The sequence below is a fragment of the Ambystoma mexicanum genome, chromosome 9 (genome assembly GCF_040938575.1).
Source record: "Ambystoma mexicanum isolate Mex_15411 chromosome 9, UKY_AmexF1_1, whole genome shotgun sequence".
Lineage (NCBI taxonomy): Eukaryota > Metazoa > Chordata > Amphibia > Caudata > Ambystomatidae > Ambystoma > Ambystoma mexicanum.
Window position 1 is genome coordinate 1,320,399,036 of NC_090931.1, and position 22,147 is coordinate 1,320,421,182.

Here is a 22,147-nt window from a genome sequence, read left to right on the forward strand (position 1 = left end):
GCGAACCTCAGGTACTTCTTGTGCTTTTGATGGATAGGCACATTAAAGTAAGCATCCTGAAGGTCCAATGACCCCATCCAATCCTGAAGCTGGAGAGCCTGAATGATCTGAGAAAGGGTAACCATATTCAACTTGTCCTTCCTAAGGAACTTGTTCAAGCATCTTAAGTCCAAGATGGGTCTCAATCCTCCATCCTTCTTGGGATTTAGGAAATAGGGAGAGTACCACCCCTTGTTCCTTTCCATCACAGGTACTGGTTCTATAGCACCTTTCTGTAGCAGGCTCATCATTTCCTGTAACAGGAACGGGTCTGGAAATTTTAACGAGTGGCTCCCTCGTGGATGATCCTGTGGCCTTTTTAGAAAGGGGAGGCAGTAACCCTGGGCTACCGTTTCCAATTCCCAAGCATCTGAAGTAATGCCTCGCCTTACTTGCAAATGCTGCGAGAGTCTGCCTTCCACTGAGGTCTTGTAGGTTAAGGCCTTTTGAGGCAGCTGAAGAAGCGGCAGATGGTAAGGGAGCCGTTGCTTTGGCAGACTTGGCACCCCTCCCTCGTCCACCAGGGAAATCTTCTTTGGGCCCTTTGACTAGCCAGTCATCTCGCTCTTCCAACTGAGCCGAAGCGAAAGGACCTACACCTCCAAGATGTTCCACTGGTGTGAGATGGCTGTGGCTGTCTGATAGCAGTACCAAGGGATTTGGCTGCTGCCTTTGAGGTCTGCAGCTTCTCTAGGCTTTGGTCAGCCTTGCGACCAAACAGCTGCCTGACATCAAAGGGCATGTTGAGGAGCCTAGACTGCACGTCCGGTGCAAATCCAGACTTCAACCACGCAAACCTGCGGATCACAGTGCCCGCCGCCATGGCTCTACTAATGCTAGCAGAGACCAGTCCTGATTGAAGAGACTTGCACATGGCTTCCTTTCTGTCTCTTACAATATTCAGGAAGCAGTCTCTTTCCTCCCCTTCGATATGCTCAGCCGCCTATACAGTCCCTGAGGGTGAACGTACATTTGGCTAAGGCGCAAGTGGCATTTGCAGACTTCAGAGCCACGGCAGAAAACACTTTCCGAGGCCAGGCATCAATACGCTTATGTTCTTCTGCTAAAACAGTCACTGAGATTGGTGACCAGGGCCCTTTTGTGTCCTCTTGGGCCTTGGCCTCCCACACCCAATTGCCTCAGCCTCCTCCTGCTCCCAGAAGTGGCCTTGGTACCCACTCACCTATGCCACTGCAGGCCTGCAATTATTTATTGGCAGATGACCGCTAACCCTGGCACTTACAGCGGTTCACTTGCTAGCACTTACCTCCTGGTATACCTAGTGCTTACCACCCCCCATTCTCTCACTTTCTCCCTCTCTGCACTTGCACGTTCTGAATGCTCACAAGGCAAGTAGGTCCACCTCCATCTTTCATTGTTAAATTGGATTTTCATTCCCATGTTCCCTCTCGTTGCACTGTGGGTGCTTTGAAATTGAATTTAATTGATGTATAAGCTCTTTACATATGCACAATAAATAAATATATAAGCCGCTTGTTTAGAAGCAGATGTTGCCGCCTGAAACACCAGTCTCTCTGGCGTAGGATGTTCTGACAAATATTCAGGATCTGCGCTGAAAGGTTTATATTTCTTGGTGAGGTTTTTATGCACTGCTGGGCTAGATTCGGGAACCTCCCAGTTTGCCTTTACCCTTTTTTGTAGGGAAACATGGAAAGGAAGAACAGGTTCCTTCTGAGGCCCTTTATCCAATATATCCGTCAAGTCATCTTACTCGAAAGGTGGGGGCGGGAGTCCTGTCCTATCCTAAGAAATATATCACCTTAGTCATAAGCTACCTAGAAGAGACATACACGTGGCCAAATTCTAATTCTGGTGACGTGTCAATGTAACTTGCAGATTGGAGATTTTCGTAAAAGTTCTTTAATCTTGACTCCTCAGAGATAAAAGCTTCTGGGACCCTTGGTGTACCAAATTGTAATCCAAAGGGAGGTGTATCTGGATCTTAAGGCTAGTGTTCTTCATAAATAGAAGACAAAGATTTGAAAAAATCCTTTCTAGGTAAAGGTTTGTATGATTTTCAACCTCCTAAGAGCGTAAGGAAGCCTTCATGGGAAAAGGCGCCGATTTTTCGACACCAATGGCGTCACCGGTTTTGATGAAAATGTCATCTATATCCTCTATGATTTTGAAAAAGCCCTCGAGGGGCTCGAAACCCGACAATGGAGTCTTCGATGACTTTTCATCGAGTCGAGATCTTGATGGTTCTCGTGGGGTTTCTGGCTTACGTCCCGGGCTCGAGAGCACGCATGATTTTGCCTTAGCCCTTTCCTTGTCTGCTTTAACAGGTGCGACAGGAGCACCACAGCTTTTAACCTTCTCTTGCGAGGCGGTTGGGGCCTCCTTCTCAGAAATCTTTAACATTTCTTGTCTGAATGACTCCCACTCAGCAGGAGTTGCCGATTTGGTTGGGCATGTAATACTCCTCTCAGCAAATCAATCAGATAAGGAGGTGGAAGGTGTCGCCTTTTCTTCGACAAAGATGAAGAGTAGTGAGATCCACTCCTGGATCAAGAGCGGTTTTTGGACTTTTTCCTTCGAGGAGAGTCACCTCTCGACTTGGCGAACAAATGCTTTTTCGACAGAGTCAAAGAGGGATTTAGTAGGGGGCCTACCTGCAGCTAATTTCCGTTTTCGCTCTTTCAAAGCCTTGCCAGTCATAGACTGACAGGACCCACAATCTGCCGTCCAATGCTGTAGGCCCAGCACCACAGACTCTTGATAAGGATCCGTGAGAGACAAGAAATGTTAGTGCTGCAATAGGGGCATTTATTTGGACCCGGTCTTCAGGGTCGATGGTGTCGAAGACGAGGCCATCGTTATTCGAATAGGTCGCCGTTTCACTGGAACCGAAGCGCGCTGTAATTTCTCGAAGAGTGAGCTATCGGGGAAAAACGGAACCAAAGCTAACGGGCGATGTGCAAGCTATATGTACCAGTGATGATGTCGACCTCCAGATGGAGGCCCTCGAGGGGCATTGAGTCGACTGCATCGATGCACAGCGCCTTCTACTGAAAAAATAAGCAGCTAAACTGGAGAAGAAATCTATCTACAGATGAGGAATACGTGGGATGATACAATCCATTCAAAGAGGAAGCCAGTGGATTCGACTTTTCTTATGTCAACGCCATGTTCAATGCCACTTGAGGAAGCTTCTCCAGCTCACGACCCGGGTTCTTGAGCGTGAAATGGGGTCGATAGCCTTTTCCGGCTGTTCTGGGGGACCGGGAAGGGCCGCCTTTGAAAACCCTTCCATCAAGATGGCTGCGATGCTGAGTGCACCGTGACCGACATTCCTTCGTCTCACAGTGGCAGCAAAAACGGTCACAAAAAGCACTTTACAAGCCCTACCCAGGCATGAGAAACCAAGCACAGAGCGCTGAGGTGCAGCGAGACTAAGAGGAGAGCAGCCTCGCTCACGGTCGACACAGCAAATAACCGCTGAGCCAGAGAGATGTTCTTTCCCCAGCATACAAGATCCTGTGGCGGCTGCCAGCAGGGGGACTCCTCGGCCGGGCACACTGGACCTCCCGTTCCTTGTTGATGCTGCAGAAGGCGCAGGGGGGTGAGAAGGAACGGGACACCGAAAACCCCTGTGCCCACCCCCGCTGCTGCAGGGTGGCACAGCAGGACCACCCACCCCCGCCGCCAGTGAAACTGGAGAAACAAGGCAGTGCCACGCGAGAGGAGCGGAAGAGCTGCCACTACGCCGCCAGCGGGGTGCACAGACCCACGTTCTTGGACATTTGTGGCAGAGAGGCCTTACAGCAGGATCCTTGGCATTCAAGCCATTGGTAAGCAAGGGGGAAGCATACACGTGCCCTAGATTCCCCCAAACCCCTAGAGATACAGCAGAGTGGACCCTCCACCATCCCCCACCGACCCGGACCTCCTGCTTGGACTAAAGAAAGTCATGGGCCCTTATAGACAAATTGTACCCTCTGGAGGGCACAGCGCCCCGGGCCCACCAGTGCATCCATACCCAGCATTATCCTTATATGGAGAGTTAGGCGCGGCCACGGGCCATCTTCAGACAAAGGGGAAGGGGATCAACTCGTCCCACCAAAAGCCCTTACCCAGCACCTAAGTGAGCTGCACAGCAATAGGGAGTTCTGGCTGCAGGCCCTGGAGGAGAGAGACCCTGACACAGCAAACTAGAAGGGTGAGCAACAAAAACCCCGGCAACGCCTCTCCAGAGGGGAGCAGCACTCGCGGGGTGCCACAGCTGCATGAGTGAGATCGGAATCTTCCCAATCACACCACCGACTCAATTCAGAGGACCGTCCCACGAATACAAGGGCAACCCCATACACGTTCGGCCCTGGACAGGGCGACCTATGACTTCCGTTTCCACCAGCACCCGGCGACTTCCGGGGTGTCTCAGGGGCCACAAACACAAAGACACTACGCCATTTGGGCACACGAAAAGACCACATAACTAAGCAAGCACTCACTGAGACATAAGTCGTGTGGACTCCAGGCAAAAGGAACAAATTCCAAAATGCTGAACCCCCCACCCCTCCCTCGAGGCACGAACAGGAAGCAACTAAAAGCGACCCAAGGATCCCGGCACACGCCTCAACTATTGAGAATGTTGAAATCCAGGGGCAAAGACCCACCAACCTCCCTTAAAGGCCCTAAAAAGGCCCAGGAAGGCTCCCTCGCCAAGATCTGGGCTAGGGACAAGATAACTCCTGCAGTACAAAAACAAATGGATGTCTTAAGAGGGGATCTAGCGGAGGGGCTGCAAGAAATAAAGCGAGACATCAACAAAATAGGTGGACACTAACGAAAGGGCGATCCAGGACTTAACGGAAGACGCGAGGAGAGCCGATGCCCTGCTGAGACCCTGGCGACAACCACCCACAATCTCGAGTTGCAGACGGAGGACCTAGAAAATAGGTCTCGGAGGTCCAATATCTGCATCAAATGTCTCCCAGAGGACACACAGGGCAAAGGCCTCGCAGAAGTCTTCAAAAATATCTTCACAGGACTTTTGGAACCCAACGCTAACCCGGAGATAAGGTTTGATAAGATCCATAGAGCGGACCACCGCAAACAAGAACCAGGAGCAAGACCGAGGGATGCTCCTCAAGGCTAGGAAAGTGAAGTAGATCAATTACAATGGAACAGAAATCTTCCTCTGTCAGGACTTGTCTCAATCAACTCTCACCAAAAGGAGGAAAAGGGGCCCAAATCATGGTGGTTTTGAGGTACCGAGAGGTCCAATACAGATGGACATTCCCATTTGGTGTGCTCTTCCAACTGGCAAAGGAAGCAACATAGAATAACATCATACGAAGAAGGAGCTACCCTCCTGGGAATCGAAGACGAACACCAGATGCAAGTCCGCCCATCGGACGGCCAGCAAAACAGCAGCAGACCCTGGGAATGGTCCACAGTAAGACCCAGAAGGGGGGATACCAGCCACTGCTCAAAGGCCCAGACGCAGGAAAAGGTCAGGATAATGACAAATCTCCCACAAAGGCCCCTGAGTGAACGCGCAATCTCATGTAAAGTCCCGTGGGGAGGGAGGAGGGATTCTTGGAATGGGTTCGGGGGAACCTGTGCAGGACAGGTCTGGGGCCAGTCAATTCTCGAGACACCAATTCAACAGGGGGTAGAGGCCAGTTGAATCTACCCAGACCAGGGAGGGGAAAAGGGGTTAGTACGAGGGGGATAGGAGGGTCCGGGAAGGCAGGAGGTTTCAAGGCGGGCGGGTGGAGAGGGGGAGGAAGGTGGGATCAAAGGGGAAAGTCAGACAACCAATAAAGTAACACCCACGCAATGGTCAGCAGTAATAACCTTACACTTCTATCCCTAAATGTGAATGGCCTAAAGGCGCCACACAAAAGGAAAAGAATAGAGAGATACCCAAGAAGGGAACACACCCTGATATAGTATCCCTACATGAAACTCATATCCATTCCCGCAACAGAGGTAGAATTAGGTTCTTGGGGTACACCAGACTCTTCCAAGCGACAACCCAATAAGAAAGGGGGTGGGGGTTCTCCTGGCCCAGAAAGATGGGCTGGACCCGACACCGAATGGGACTGATAGTGATGATCAGGGGAGATACCTGGCAGTAGCTCTAATGGGGAGGAGGGAAGCCTATACAGTAACAACGTTATACGCCCCCAACTCAGGACAGGATGAGTTTATCCAAAAGGCACTGACTACACGAGAAATTTGCAAAAACTCCCATTATTCTAACAGGGGACTTCAACATAGCATGGGACCCCACTAGGGATGGAAACAACAAAGGTCTAGGGGCACAAGGGAAACCATTGGGGGAGCTCGGGGAGAAAATACAACACCTGGCTCTGGTGGACGCGTGGAGTGAGTTGGAGGGCGACAAGGAAGGCTATACCTTCTACTCGCATGTCCACCGCACGCACTCCAGTATAGACTGCATATGGGTCTCCTGAGATGCACACAGGGGGTCACGGTGGATACAATTATAGAATCTGACCGCGCGCCCAAAACCCTAAAAAGAAACCGATGCCCTGCGGGTCTGTGGAAATGGCAGTATCCGGCGTCCCCGTTTAGAGACGTGAAAATAACTCGAGAGGTCACGGAAAGTATAGTGTCCTATTTTGAGACCAACAAGACCGAAGACACAAGCCCACAGATTAGATGGGACGCCTTCAAATCAACAATAAATGATCATCCTCCCGAGACTCTTGTATCACTTTACAAACATCTGCCACTACATCCCCACATCCTTCTTCAGAAAACTGGACTCGATAATAAGGGACTTCATATGGGGTACATCCAGACACAAACTACCCCTGCAGATTCTCACATTGCGACATAAAGCAGGGGGGATACAACTTCCCGATTTCCAAATGTACTATTTGGCCGCTGAGCTGGGCCACGTGACGAAGTGGCTACAAGACGATCCAAACGCAGAATCAGAATTACTGAGGCTAACACCCTCCAACCTGCACCCCAGGGAGGCACTGTGGGACCCGCTGAAACAAACACGAGATGCCCCAATGATCCTACAACTGGGGAGACAGGTCTGGGCCAAAACCCACTCCACCCTCCAACTGAACCACCCATACTCCCCCGACACTCCCATCCTTGTTGACACATGTAGATCGGAAGCAGACCTCAGGGTGGCGAGAATCTGGGAGCGTGCTGGGATCTATGCATGGGGCGACATGTACGAGGACGCCAAATTCAGGGAATTCAAATCGATCCTAGAGTCAGAGGAGCTTGGTAAAGGCCAATTCCTATGGTACCACCGCATCAGAAACTGCAAAGAAGAAGTGGCCTAAATGGCCTGAAGAACCCGGCTCGGACCCCCTCCTCAATGAGATGCACCAACTCTCAGATGGTTGGAAGCCAGTGACCCGAATTTACAGCCGTCTGATGGACAGACCCAATCCTAAAAGTGCAGCATTAAAAGGGAAGTGGGAGACGGACTTGGGGGTCACGTTCACGGACGCTGAATGGGAAAGAATACTGCTCTTCCCCAAAGAGGTCTCCAGGAACACCAGATTTCGCCAAATTCAACTCAATGTTTTATACAGGACATACATGATCCCAAAGAGGGTGGCCAGCTTCAATAAAAAGACGACATCACACTGCCCATGGTGCGGCAGCGAAGCAGCGGACTTACAGCACATGTTCTGGACCTGCAACAAGGTGGCGCAATTCTGGTTTAAAGTGAAGCACGCTTGCGTAACCGCTGGCATCACCAGATACAACTGGGAACCAAAAGAGTGCCTGCTGGGGGCGTATCCCAGGGTTAGCAAATTCAAACATGTGCTCAAGCTAATGGACATTTCTTGCATCCTAGCCAAAAGGGCCAAAGCAATGGCCTGGAAGTCGAAAGGAGGCCCGAGATACGAGAACTGGATCAAAGAACTAGACAGATGGACCACAGCCGAAACGAGAGCCTGGCAGGACGGAGCAAACACCGGAGTGGGTGACACGAACAACTCCCTTGAAGCATGGAGGGCTCTCCTACGCGACATTCCATTCTCTGCTGATCACAAGCCCCCCTGAAGCCCAAGCCCCACCCAACTTAATACAAGACAGGGAGACACCGAAACCCGGACTTGGACTCCCATGAAGGCACCAAACTCTCACTTCTACATTTTCCTGCCCTGGAACTTAACCCATAAAACGACACCAATACAGATGAAGACTGTGCAGTGTATTGTTACGTTGTTATGTTGTTATTCTCTGTTGCAGACTATTACATACAGCTGATGAGTACCAACATCCAGCACAATTTGTAATATGCACTGAAAAAATAAAAATACCAATAAAATGCTTTAAAAAAAAGGGGGGCAGATTATTGCAATCAAAGCAAGGAGAGAAATGGAATTGAAGCTGGAGGAGGTGCTACTAGAGGCTAAACTGAAGGACATAATGTCCTGCATGGTGACGACCCAGAGTGCGGACACTAAAAGAGTGCAGGGCTACAAAGGGCCAATTAGACGCCAAACTAGAGCAGGGGAACGTACACTATTCTCTTTGAAGCAAAAATACTACATAAAGGCAAACAAGTCGGACAGGTTATTGGCCAGGTTGCTGAGGATGGAAGAAAAGGATAAAGCTATCCTGAAAATTAAAGTTGACGGGGACAGGATTAGCTGTAACAATAAGGACATTGAGAGTTTGTCAAATTTTACTCCAAACTCTACAGTTCAGATTACTCTCCACCATTGCTACAGGCACTCTATCTGGAAAAGATTGATCTGGTGTGATTAATGGAGGAAGAAAGGGAGGCCCTGGAGCAGGATATAACCCGTGAAGAAATCCAGGAAGCAATAAAAGCACTATCCATTAATAAAACCCGAGGAACAGACGGCTTCACAGCTGAGTTCTACAAAACCCACAGGGAGACGCTAATACCCCACTTCACCTTGTTCAGTCGGTTTTGCGTAGCTAGGGCCAACACAAAATCCATGGAGGCGGCGAAGGTGGTCCTTATCCCCAAAAAAGGGAAGGACCCCACAGACTGCGGATCCTAACGCCCAATCGCCTTGATCAATGTAGACGCCAAATTCCATATGAAAATTCTAGCAACCAGACTAGACCAATTCTCCCCTGCTTTGTCCAACCAGATCAATCAGGGTTTGTCAGGGGACGCCAGACCTGCGATAATGTTAGAATAGTACACTTAATTGAAAAAGAGCGCAAAGAAGGGGTACTCGTTCTCCTCATGGCCTCAGACACTGAGAAAGCCTTCGCAGCCATGAACAAGATGGGCTTTGGAAACAAATTTATGGGCAGTAAGGGCCAGTTACCAGCAACCCTTCCTCTGACTATCCATAAACGGCCAGGTCTCGTAACCAGTAGCAGTGCAGCGTGGTAATAAACAAGGGTGCCTTTTGTCACCCATACTCTATGCAATTCATCTAGAATCCCTCTTGGCAGCGATAAGAGCCAACAAAGATATTGTGGGAATTACGTTTGGGGGAACATCACACAAAATTGCAGCCTTCGCAGATGATCTACTTCTAACAATTACCCAACCAACACTTTCCCTGGGAGCAATATAAAACAATCTCAAACAATTTGGGGTGGTGGCTGGTCTAAAAATAAATGTGCATACATCTGAGGTTCTCAATCTCACTCCCAAAGGAAGTACAGGAAATCAACATGGGCTCCCCTTACAGATGGGTGGAACAGACCACAACCTATTTGGGAATCAAGCTGGCCATATCTACAGAGGAGTTGCATCAAGCAAACTACCCGCCCCCGTTAGAAAAGTGTAAGAGTAAACTGATAGACTGGGGCCCATTGTCCATAACATGGCTGTGCCGAATAAATGTCCTAAAAATGGCTATACTCCCCCATTATATTTCTTCTCGGCCCTCCTAGTCCACGTACCACCCGCCCTATTCTGGACTATCCAAAAAATGACTAGTAGTTTTGTCTGGAATACTAGAACAGAGAGTAGCCACCAGGGTGAAGATGCCCACATCCAGAGGAGGGCTGGGAACCAGATTGTAAGGCCTATTATTTGGAAGCCCAGATTAGAATTAAACGGGATTGGCAGAGCGATGATGGGGATACGATCTAGAGGCCGATGGACAGAGCGGTAGCAGGCGAAAACCTGGAAGGGGTACTCTGGAAACCCAAAGTGGATAGACCGGCCCAAATGTACAGCAGCACAATTGTCTCCCTGGGGGGGAGACTCGTGGGATGAGGCAATGAAGCAGGCGCACATCACCTACTACCCATCCCCATTCACACCGATACTCAACAACCCACAATTCATCCCGGAATATAAAAACTCCACCTTTACCAATTCAACCAATGTAAAATTTACTTTGCTCTGGGGGAACGGGAGGGATTGCACTAGACGCAACTACTGCACTGGCTTCATCATCCCACTAAGAAAGAAGCAGGGACACGTCAACTAACCCTCGTTGAAAAATATTTGACTACGGATCCCGGAGACAGGCGGTGGTAGGATCAGTAAACGCGCAACTAAAATCAGGCGAGAACCCGTTTCAAAGGCCGTACATGAAAAGATGGGAGTTGTCCACAGGGCACATAATGGAGGAGAATGAGTGGGTAAAATGATGGTCAAACATCCCCAAAATCACGAGATCCCTCCAAATACAAGAGATCTGAGTAAAAATGCTCTTTCAGTGGCACTTAACACCAACAAGACTCCACAAAATGTACCCGGGGGAAAAAAAATACTGTTGGAGGAACTACGGTATGGAGGGAACGTAGAGCCATTCCTGTCTGGGCCCCAATCCGAATCCAGCTGCGACGTGGGAGGGCAGGAGCCCATCCCTCTCTGCTCGAGGTTACTCCCAGACGAGACACCACCAATGGAGGAGCCATTATACAAGGTAGCTTTGTTTTGATACAAACCGCCATGGTGTGTCCACCCTTCTAAATTGAGCCCCTTTTGTGCATCGACACGAGGCCTGCACTCTTAGATGGCTGCCGCCTTGTTTGTACACAACAGTTGCTAGGCAACCATCTCAGCTGCTGCTTTACCGCTGCGATTGGCTGAGAGAACACTCTTTACCAGACCTGCACCACCGGAAAGGCACAAGCCAGATCACCCGCTCAAGGACCACTACTTAAGGACAATATCTGTCCGGGCCGAAGGGCCGTGGGCCATTCCACTATGACTAATCCTGTGGCTGTCTGCACGATAATCGCCAACACTGACTGTCCTTCAGACGATGTAAGTACTGCACTCCGCGAATCCCGCCATATGCTCGTCTGCCACATGCTGGCCTATACTGACTTTTCACTGCCTATAGTGCACGTAAACCCGCTGTTCACATTGGCCTAGCGCAATACCAACAATATTGCAGACTTATCTCCCCTGTTGCACGCGTGTTGGTAGCCCTGAACCACTACATACTGTGCATGTATTTGGCTGTCCCTATGCTGATTATCACAGCACACACTTCCTGATCTCAGATAAATACAAGAATTGTATTGAATTAATGCACTGTGCAGCATTGCGATGTACCCTCATGCTGCATACTTAACCGGCTGATCCTATGCAACTTGCTGAGCTTCTTGTCTGCCTTATTTTGAACTTAGCTTTGTATACCCGATGTTTAGCATTGTCTGTATTAATCTGAAACTAGCCAGGAGAAAACAATTCTTGTTGATCTGTTGATTATTACCTTGTTGATCTGTTGATTATTACCTTTCCGCTACAAACTGCTCGGATTCTAACTAGGACCTAGCTTGTATTAATGTACTGACTGACCTGCTCTGAAACCGCTGATTATAACACCCGTATTGCTCTTAACCCTAGTGGCCCCTTATACTGCCTAAAACACCACTATTTTAGGGCTATAGCCAATATGCGCCACCAAAGTACTGCTATGAAAATCTTCTTCGGCCTCCCACTATTAGTACTAATAGCAACACTACCACTGCCACTCCCTCTGAGCCACTATCACGAGAAACAACCTCACCCCCCTCTTACAATGGATAATTCTATCAGAAAGAACATGCCATGCACAGTATATATATATATATATATATATACACATATATATATATATATATAGGAACTGGACTAGCCCGTCTACAGTGTGACCGCCATCACCCCCTCCACTGTCCTACGTCCTTCCTCAACTCAAGGGCCCCTTTTCCCTGACATCCCGACCCTTCCCAATAACAGCTTCTGCACCAAGGACTTGATAAAGCCACATCTGCATGTCAATAGTCACACCATAACTACCTATGCACACGATAGACTGACTAGAACATTGTGCCTATCCGCAAGGCCAGAATTCAATTGCCCCAACATCTCTACACACCCCCCACTACTGGTTAACATCTGTACCAAAAAACCACCCCATACCTCCCCCACCCACACCAACCCTCACCTCCTGCCCCATCATAGGTCTAAGCAGAAGACTTCACCTATCCGCACACTCCTACATCCATATCAGGAGGCCATTAACAGGTTCTCACAACTTCAAGAAAACTAAATCTCTTAGTTATGAAAGCTCACTGTTAGTCCTCCTTCCCATCAACAACCCAGTACCAGCCAAAGACTGCACTACCACTGCGCTTCACCTACACACAGCACCTACATCTAAACACTTAATAGAGAGACCCTCCCTAGTCACCAAAGTCCCCGCAAGCACCAATGAGCTACACCTAAAAGGTGCACTGATCTGTAAGTGATTTCAATCCGGCACACACATCAACGCCTAGCATGTAGTGCACAACTGAAATCCATATTTATTTTTGTCTAAAAGTTCTTTATTCTGAACGATATACCACTCATATCACGCCCTTCTCCTGGAACAGCCCGCCCCCGGTCACACTGAACCAGGAATCAGGCTGATTTGCAAAGGTAAATATTTATGTATTTAAAAATTAATCACAATATGTTTTAATAGGTACACAACAATCACTAATGGGGTGATGTAACACTGAATAATATCTTTAATACACCAGGAGTAAGTAGTGAGCAAAACAATTCAACACAGAAAATATTACTTTTGTGTTGGTTAAGATTAAATAGAACTGTGGTTAGAGGTTCCCCCTGCGCACCCCTCAACCCCCAATAGGTAATGTAAAGAGATAGGAGGAGAGAACAGGTTCAGTAATGGCAAATTCAAACAGAATATCAATCCCACTTTCCCCCAGCAAACACAAGAGAAAAACGGAGTTGACTATCCAGCTGTCAAAATGGCTTTTAAAGTTATCTTTAGAATGGACTGGGCAAAAACACCAAATGTGGTCAAAATTGCTGAAATTGTTATTAATTCTTATGGGAGCTGCTTTGAATAGCTGTATACAAACACAAGCAATGATTTAATCCTAGGAAAACTCAAGTCGGAAGCAATTAAAAGCTGTTTACACGTATAAAAATTTCCCAAAATGAAAGTTTGCAGCAAACTTTTCACTGAGTGATATTCGCGATAACGGGTGAATCGCATTGATTTGGAGTGCGGTTTTAGGTGCGATGGATAGATATGAATGTTAGCTACAAGCAGAAGTTGTTTTTGTCACAAAAACTGAGGGAGTTACAGACGTTTTAGTAGAGGTCGTTTTTCGAGATAGGCGCAAGAATGGAAAACGGGAATACACTTAAAAATGACAAATGGGTTGCTTACACTAGAGGATGACTATGAACAAAACGAATACCACACAGGAACACAGTCACTTGATCAGGGTGACTGCCTGCTAAGGAAACTCGCCTTCTTCAGATGAGAAAAGGATCAGCGCAAAGATAGTTTTAACAATACTGGTTATGGAGGAAAGATAGGATGGGTTGGAGAGAGGTTTCAGACAATGCAAACATACTCACAATACAGGTTCTGAATACAAGATAGGATGGGGCTAAAATAGGGCTAAGACTATGCAAAGTAAATATACTAGGGACACAATTCTTCCTATTAATACTCACTGGATACATTTTTTAATGGGACCGTCAGTTCTGGTCAGGGGATGGGATCCGGTTTAGGAAAGACAGCTTGGGCACATCGGACTGGTCAGGAACTGCAAGGCACTCTGGTCACAGCACGGCACAGGACTGGACAGGGTCAGCAAAGCGCTCTGGTCACAGCACAGGACCTGCCCTTCTTGGTTCTGAGGTTATTTCTTTTCAGCAGGCAAGCAGTAACAGCACAGCCCGGCTGTATTATATTGCTTCCCCTTAGGCTTGTGGGGTTCAGTTCTGGAATTTGAGGCCTAGCTGAGAATGGTTCAGCTATGCAATAGGCCCTTTTTCTTTGCCAAGTTTCTGGAGTCTGGAGCAAGGAAGATTTAGAGTTCAGCAGCAGGGTGCTCCGCCAGCATCAGGATAGTGAGGGAATCTGTCTGTCCTTATGTGTGGTGAGCGGTCTCTATTTATGCTCTGAATTGACATCATAAAGGGGGGTGTGGGCCGGTTTGGCCTAAGTGTGCCCCTTTGAAAGGTGATTGGGTCAGAGTCTACTCTCTGCCTTAATAGGAGGATAGAAACAGAGGGTCATCTTTCTGGTATGATTTTATGAGGCTGAGAATCCACCCGTAGCCCCTGGAACACAAAATCTACTTTTGTCAAAATACATATTTCCACATGTGCAACCTCCATAAAAATCACATACAGATTACATATTTTACATCGCAGCTATTCCTCAAAACAGCATAGCTGTGGGATCTTGTCTCTGCTTTTCACAGAACTTTGCCCTTTTCACTAGGAACACAATGTCCAATTTTTAAGCAAATTTCTGCAAGTGTGCGTGTTTAACATGGGAAGTTCACACTCTTAGCGGAAATACATTTTGCGTAAAATCACATTTCTTGCCATTTCTGTCTAAAACATGTCACGCAATTCTGGCTCCTCTTCACCCGTGCAGCAAGAAATCACATTAACAATTCTGTTATTTTCAATAGTAAGTTATCAGTCTTTTAAAATATGTTTTGTCCTTCTTAAGCAGCAAATGGTTGTTTGGCTCCACCCCTTGGTCTCTCCCTGGAAGCCCAGGAGCCATCCCCCCTGTTTGTTCCTTGCAGAGGCCATTTACAACTGTCTTCGCACTTTGAATTTCCTGCTCTGCAGCTTGTCATTGTTCCTTTTGCCTCTGTAAACCAGGTTCTTTCCTACCCTGTAATTAACACTTCTCTGTGATTTCCTGCTGGGGGGAAAGACCTTCCTTCTGTGAGAAAACCTGCTTTCCAGTTTGGCAGCTTCAGCCAGGTTTAATTGAATTGTCAACTGTTGACTTTTCCTTAGCGCAAAACAAACTTGTATCAAATCACAGCTAGAATTCTCATTCAACATTTTAAACCATGGGATCAAAACAATTACAATATGGGTTACTAACAGTAACAGGCCGCCTCAGATTGCAAACATTTAATTTTCAGATTATGCATGTTAAAGTTTAATCAGGCAGGCCCCTGACAGCTGTTATCACAGCAGCCCTCTGCTGCACAAAGATTTTTGACAGATCCACAGACGGGCCACTTTTGCTGTGAAAATCTCTTTATGCTTTCAGCCTTTCAGGACCTTGTAAGTTCACAATGATTTCTTAAACTAAGTGAATTGTAGCACCCAGCAAGAATTTTGAATATTTGAAGTTGTTCTGTACCGGTATTCTGGAGTCTCAGCAGCACAGAGAAAGAGGTTTAAAGCAAGATTTTAAGCAATATTTGGAGTTTCAATTAGCAAAGCGCTGCTTTTTCCTTCTGTACTCCATTTTCAATTGTTGTGGAGCCCAGTGACATTTCAGGAGTGAGAGCTCTGTTCCACTGACAACGTGCGTTTGCAAAGCTCAATTTTCAGAGGTTTTGGCACGCATAAGGGTTTTGCAGCCATTTTGCTGTTTCTGATCCCCTCATAACCGAGTGATGCAGCATAGCAGAGCAAAAGTGGGTCAATACATCCCACAGAGCAGTGCTAGATCTATCACTGCCCATGTATTGGACATTGCAGAAGTTAACCGGTCTAACAACCTTGATCTTCTAGCAGTCACCGAAACATGGCTACATACAGCTTCAGGCCTGCATCTTTCCCTAGCTATCCCGGATGGATACACTATATTCAGGAAGGATAGAACCACCTCAAAAGGAGGTAGAGTAGCATTATTAGCCAAGAAAGCCCTAAATATAAGAATCTCAACCGAACCCCCTTTTACCTCAGGAGAAATTATCTTGTTAAAAATTGCCCTCACACACACACACAGCTGCACGCTTACCATTCATATCATCTATAGGCCTCCAGGCGCTACATCAACATTCAAAAACATTACATCCCTACTGGCCTACAACATGAAAACTCACACCAAAGTCCTTATCATGGGTGACTTCAATTTGGGCCTAGATGACCCAGCGGATACCCATGCCAGCCACCTCGTTAACTCTATGAAAGCCCAAAGCTTCACACAAAGAATCTGGACGAATCCTAGATTGGTTAGCAGACACCAACTGCACCACAAACTTCCTCGCTAACACCCCTACACCTTGGTCTGGCGACAATACTATAGTTTTCACCACTACTGTGGTCACAAAAAAGGCTTACATCCTACCCTAGTTCCCTTAGCTCCATCTAGAAGCATACAAAATATCAACAGACAATATGCTCGCCCTCTTAGCACCATTATTAAACCCAACACCAACTGACGATGACCCATCAACCATAGTCAGTAAATACAATAAAGGAAGGTGCTCAGCAACCGACAAAGTAGCACCTCTGAAAAATAAAAAAGCCAAACCGACGGCTCATGTTAACCCTTGGTACACTGCGGAACTCCACACTCTGCGTACTACCAAAAGAACGGCCGAAAACAATTGGTTAAAATCTCCAACACCAATAAATAAAGAACTATTCCAGACTCTAGCAAACAATTACCAAAAAGAAATCAAAGCAAAGAGTGTAGTCTACAATCAAAGAATCTCGAATGCCCAGTCTATCACTAGAGAATTTTCAATACTCTGAACTAGAATCACTCGCACCCACCCCAGATCATACCATTAAAAACGAACAATGGTGTACTAATATCCAAAACGCCTTAGCAGACAGTCTCCTCACAACAAAAAATAGCACTAAACAAATCCATACTCGACCTAAATCCCTCTCCTCCCGCTACTATCCCATCAACGGAATCCTGCAAGGCTATTACATTTGCCTTTACATATCTGTCTCCTTCAGACACCATCAATATCAAAGGTCTAAAACCGTCTAAATGCAAGGGCGATATTTGTCCCGCCACCTTGGTTAAAGAATGTGCAACTGAACTGGCACCATTTATCACCAATCTTATTAACGGCTGTTTCGCCATCCAACACCATCCCGGAAGACTTAAAAACAGCATGGGTTCTACCCTTGCTCACAAAACCAACACTAACATTCCTACTAACTTTCGCCCTATCACCACAGTGCCGTTCCTATTAAAAATCCTGGACCACGCAGCCTACCTGCAGATCCAAACATTTCTGGAAGATAACCTCCTGGGACTAAGACAATCAGGCTTTAGACCAGGCAATGGTACAGAAACAGCTCTACTGGACTCGAAAACACAAATCGATCAATACAAAGACAAAGAGGATCTCTGCATCCTCCTATTACTCGACCTCTCAGCAGCTTTCGACTTGGTAAACCATGATGTATTGTGCCAACATCTGGAAACTGCCGTTCACTTCTCTCCTGACGCCTTTAAATGTATCAAATCCTTTCTCTCCAATCAGATCATGAGGGTCTTCTCAGACACCTCTGCTGCCTCCCCTGTCTGTCGTGTGGCGTCCCACAAGGGTCATGTTTGTCACCAACACTCCAACACATTCACCAAGCTACTATTCGATAAATTAGACAAAATGGTTTCACGTATACCAATTAATGCGGATGATATAAATACTCATTCCCATCACCGGATGTTATGACACACTCAAAAATCCGAAACAAAATCTACCTCGCAATCCAGGCGTGGATGGCGCTTAAACTATGCCTGAACGACGACAAAACCGAGCTGATCCTAATCGGTAACCGAACTAAACAAAACTTACCACAAGAGTACAAATCCTTGAACATTGATGGTAATAGCATCATGAGCGCCAAGGGAATTAAAACCCTTGGAGTCTACATTGACGCCTCCCTCACCTTAAATAGTCAGGTCAATGCCATATAGTCTCCTCTGTCGCCTACACAGCTAAATTAATAAGAGCAGGCCAACCCTTCCTCTCATCTGACAACTCAATCACCTTGGTTAGAGCCTTGATACTCTCTAGAATTGACTACTGTATTTCTCTAGTCGATGGAACTAGCAGCAGAAACTAAAACATTACAAATCGTTCAAAATAACGCCATCAGAGCAGCCTTAAATATACCCTTCAAGGAACACATTTCTGCCACTAGGAGGGATATCCACTGGCTCCCAGTCCACGATAGAATAAAATTCAAAATGTTGCCACTCACCCATAAATGTATCTCAAAACAGGCACCAGACTAACTCGACAACCCAGATTATAAAAACCCAGTCCTCTAACTCGCTCCCACTACACTAACATGCTCACCACTCCCACATTCAGAAGACAGAAAGCGGGAGGTGCAAGCTTACCAGTAATTGCACCCAAACTCTGGAACGCTCTTCCCGAAGCATCTAAGAAATGACCCATCATTCTGGTCATTTAGAAAAAACCTGAAAACCCTACTATTCAAGACCGAAGCGACATCTTAGACAACCTTCCCAATCCCCGTACACATATGGCCATGACTTGAACTGCAATTTGACCCTGCTAGAATCTCACCTAGTTTATATGGAAAATGACTGGGCTTCTACTCATATCACCTCATGATTGCTTTGCCATGTAAATTTGAAAATTCTTGTAACCGTCTGCTTATGCCTTGGCGCCGAGATGCCTGTGGGCTTTGCGTGCTCTAAAAATGTAAAAATAAAATGGTGGGACGGCCCCAAAAAAGCTGAATACTGGGGGCGGGGGTATACAAGAGGCGATAGCTCAAGTGCTGGGGGCGAAGGGTGGAGGCAATCAAGGAATGGCACTGATGAGCCTTGGAGGACCTTCCGTCAAAAGCTGATTGCAAAGTATACGTCATTTTGATGAAGGCAGGGGCACTAGCGCTGCCCCAAAAATGAAAATCTAAGTATCCACTGATGGAACATGTATGGGTGGCGAAAATGTGGAACTTTGCAGCCCTAGAGTTGCTCACATACTCCCTCCAGTGGGAACACAGAGCTCATCGCACAGACTGGTCGAGGGTCCTAGACTTCCTACAAGCAGGGGCCTGGTGCCCAAGGAAGAAAAAGGACAGGAACTACTCCGAGGACCGAGCAGAAGGGGTATGCATACCAATTGTCCCCAGACACCAAGGAACAGAGCGCTTCAGGAAGACAGTCTTCGCCTACGGACCTTCGCTGGACCAGAATGAGGAGAGGGTGGGCTTGAGGTGAGGCACATTCATGGTTGAAATGTTATGCTTAAAAATGCAAATACAAAGTTACGTAAAAAAAAAAGAAAACACTTCCATCATTTGTATACTGAATTCCTCCCCATCTGCTTTAGAGGCAGATTTATGCGGTTAGCATACCTTCTTCCTGTAGGGAAAGGAGTCCTGTTACGAGCGATCGTACCTCTTCTTGATTTTCATCAAGAAGAAAAGTGCCGCAAACCACTCCTGGACTTCATTCGCTTCGACTGCTTCCTTGATCTCTGAGGAGACCTGTCCTTCAAATGTTTGTCTTTGGACGACCTGCCCTTTGAAGGAGATGTTGGAGATTTTGACGCCGACTGACCTAAGGCCTTGCTGGTCATGGTTTGACATGATGCACAATTGTCGAACTTGTGCTCCACACCTACGCACGAGAGGCATATTCTGTGCAGATCTGTGATCGACATCTTCAAGTCACAGTCGGCACACCTCTTGAAGCCCGCCTTACGAAAAGACATACTGGAAGATCCTGACTACACAATAGAAAAATCGCTTAGTGGATTGAACCGTTCGAAGCGTGCTGTCCATGCAGAAAAAATGAACTTGGGCAACATGCTATTTATACCAGCGTCAACGTCACGTCAGAGTACGGGGATGGAAACCACTGAGGTATTTTGACTCGACAACAGTACCCTCTGGTGTCGAAAGGTTTCCCAAGCTGCAAGCAGATTGTGGTATATCAAAGATAAGGAATCTGTGGGAGGACACAATCCATTAGAAAAGTTAGATTCTTAGTTACTTGATGAGAAGGAAGTGGGATGTGTTAGGTCACCAGTACAGACGTTCCCACAGAAGAAAGAGTTGGTGTGAAGCTAGCTTCTGCAGGGGCTTCTAGGGTTGGAAGATAGTCTTGCAACTAGGGAGGGCTAGGGGATCCTCCAGGGTGTAGAGACAGCAGTGGAAGGAACTCCTTGAAGAGGTTATTGAGTAGTGGGACTAAGACTGCCTAAAGAACAGGCAACCCCGATGAGTAGACACATCTGCAGTTTCATTTACCCAGGTAGAACGTATGCTGCCCGTGGTGATGCAGTTTTAACTAGTGGGTCCAGTGTTTGAGTCACATTGAGGAGGGAGAGTAGCAGAGGAGGGTCCCTTGGGGGAAGTCATGTGCTCAAGGAGGAGAACCCAGAAAAGGTACATGGAGGAATCCACAGGATGCCTCCCCAACTACCGACCTCATGCAAAGGTTTAACATACAATATTTTACACTGATTGAACTGAACTTTAGTTGTCAGGGACTCTGATCTGTGGCTCCCAATCATGGCTTGAATTTCTTCCTGGGAGACAAAGCATGCACCGCTTAGGAGATGCCCTGCAACAATGTGCAAATCCCCAAAACAGACTTACATCAAGCAGCCCTGTTCCAATTACTTGGCTAGCACATAAATAGTACTCTGGTGTTCCCGCTGCCCCAACCAGGATTCCAATCGAGGCTATAAAAGGGGATGGGTTTTGACAGGATGTATGGGTGTTTTCAGACCAGGAGACAGTTGTGCGATGTGGAGAGGAGGACTGAAGCGGGCGACAGAGAAGCAGTGTGCTTAAGGAAGACATTAGATGAGAAGATCAGGGGGACAGTGAAGGGCCTTGGAGAAGACCTACAAGGGTCAAGTCAAGAGGGTCAAAAAGCAAGGAAGTCTGGAAGAGGAAAGGCTAAGTCAGTGGGAACAAAGCTGGTGATCTAAAATGGGATAAAGGCTAAGGAGCTCTGTAGATCTGGCTTCAAAGACTGACAAGGGCCAACCAGGAGAGGAGCAAACTCAAGATTGCTAGAATCTCTATTCCAGACAGTGGGTAAGTCAATTAGAGATTTTACAGTGCTTTTTATCCTAGGGCAGCCCGGAGGCCAACCACCAGACCTTGCTAGACCAACCAGGGGCCCTAGTCCAGAGGATGAAGGACTAGCAAGCCCACCAAGGACAGAAAACAAGACTTGGTAAGAGACCAGAGTCAGGATTTCTTGCAGACCCTGAGACACCCTGGGTAGTCGCGGGTTCAAAGCATTGAAAAACCTGGGTCAGAAGGACTCGTTGGTACACATCTGAACCAGAAAGAAGAACTCACTGAGACTGGGAATAAAAAAAAATGGAAGGGCACTAATAGTACATCAGTCTGTGATCTTGGCCTCTGCTGGGGGGCCTAAAGTGATTGCAGCCTTAAAATGAATACAAGAAGAACTGGGAAGAAGCGCCAGGTCATCAGCCAGATAAGCAATTACCACTGAGATGAGTCAACATAGGCTAGCAAACTGGAAGAGTACCTGGAACTTTCCATGGGAGAACACCATGTGACTTTTATAAAAATGTATCTGAATGCCTTATCCAGACTACCCACTGTCAAGCAGGACATATTTTGACTCAGCGCAACGTTCCCATCAGCATTTCTCTGGATCTCGCTCATGATTGTGTTGCCTTTGAACCCTACACTTTTTACAGAACTTTGCATCTTTTCTCTTACTGAAACCTGGTGTGTACATTCAAATACAACCCCTTCAGTTATTGGGCGCCCTTGGTTAAACCCATGTCTGTGACAGATCTTCCTCTAAGCCACTTAGCCTTCCCTCCCCCTGCCCATACCCCCCTCTCATCATCCATATATACCCCTCTCCGTCACCTCCTGTATTCAATATATGCAAGGTACAAAAAGGAATGGCAGTGCTAGCGATTTCAATACAAGCATAAATGAACGTGCATAAAG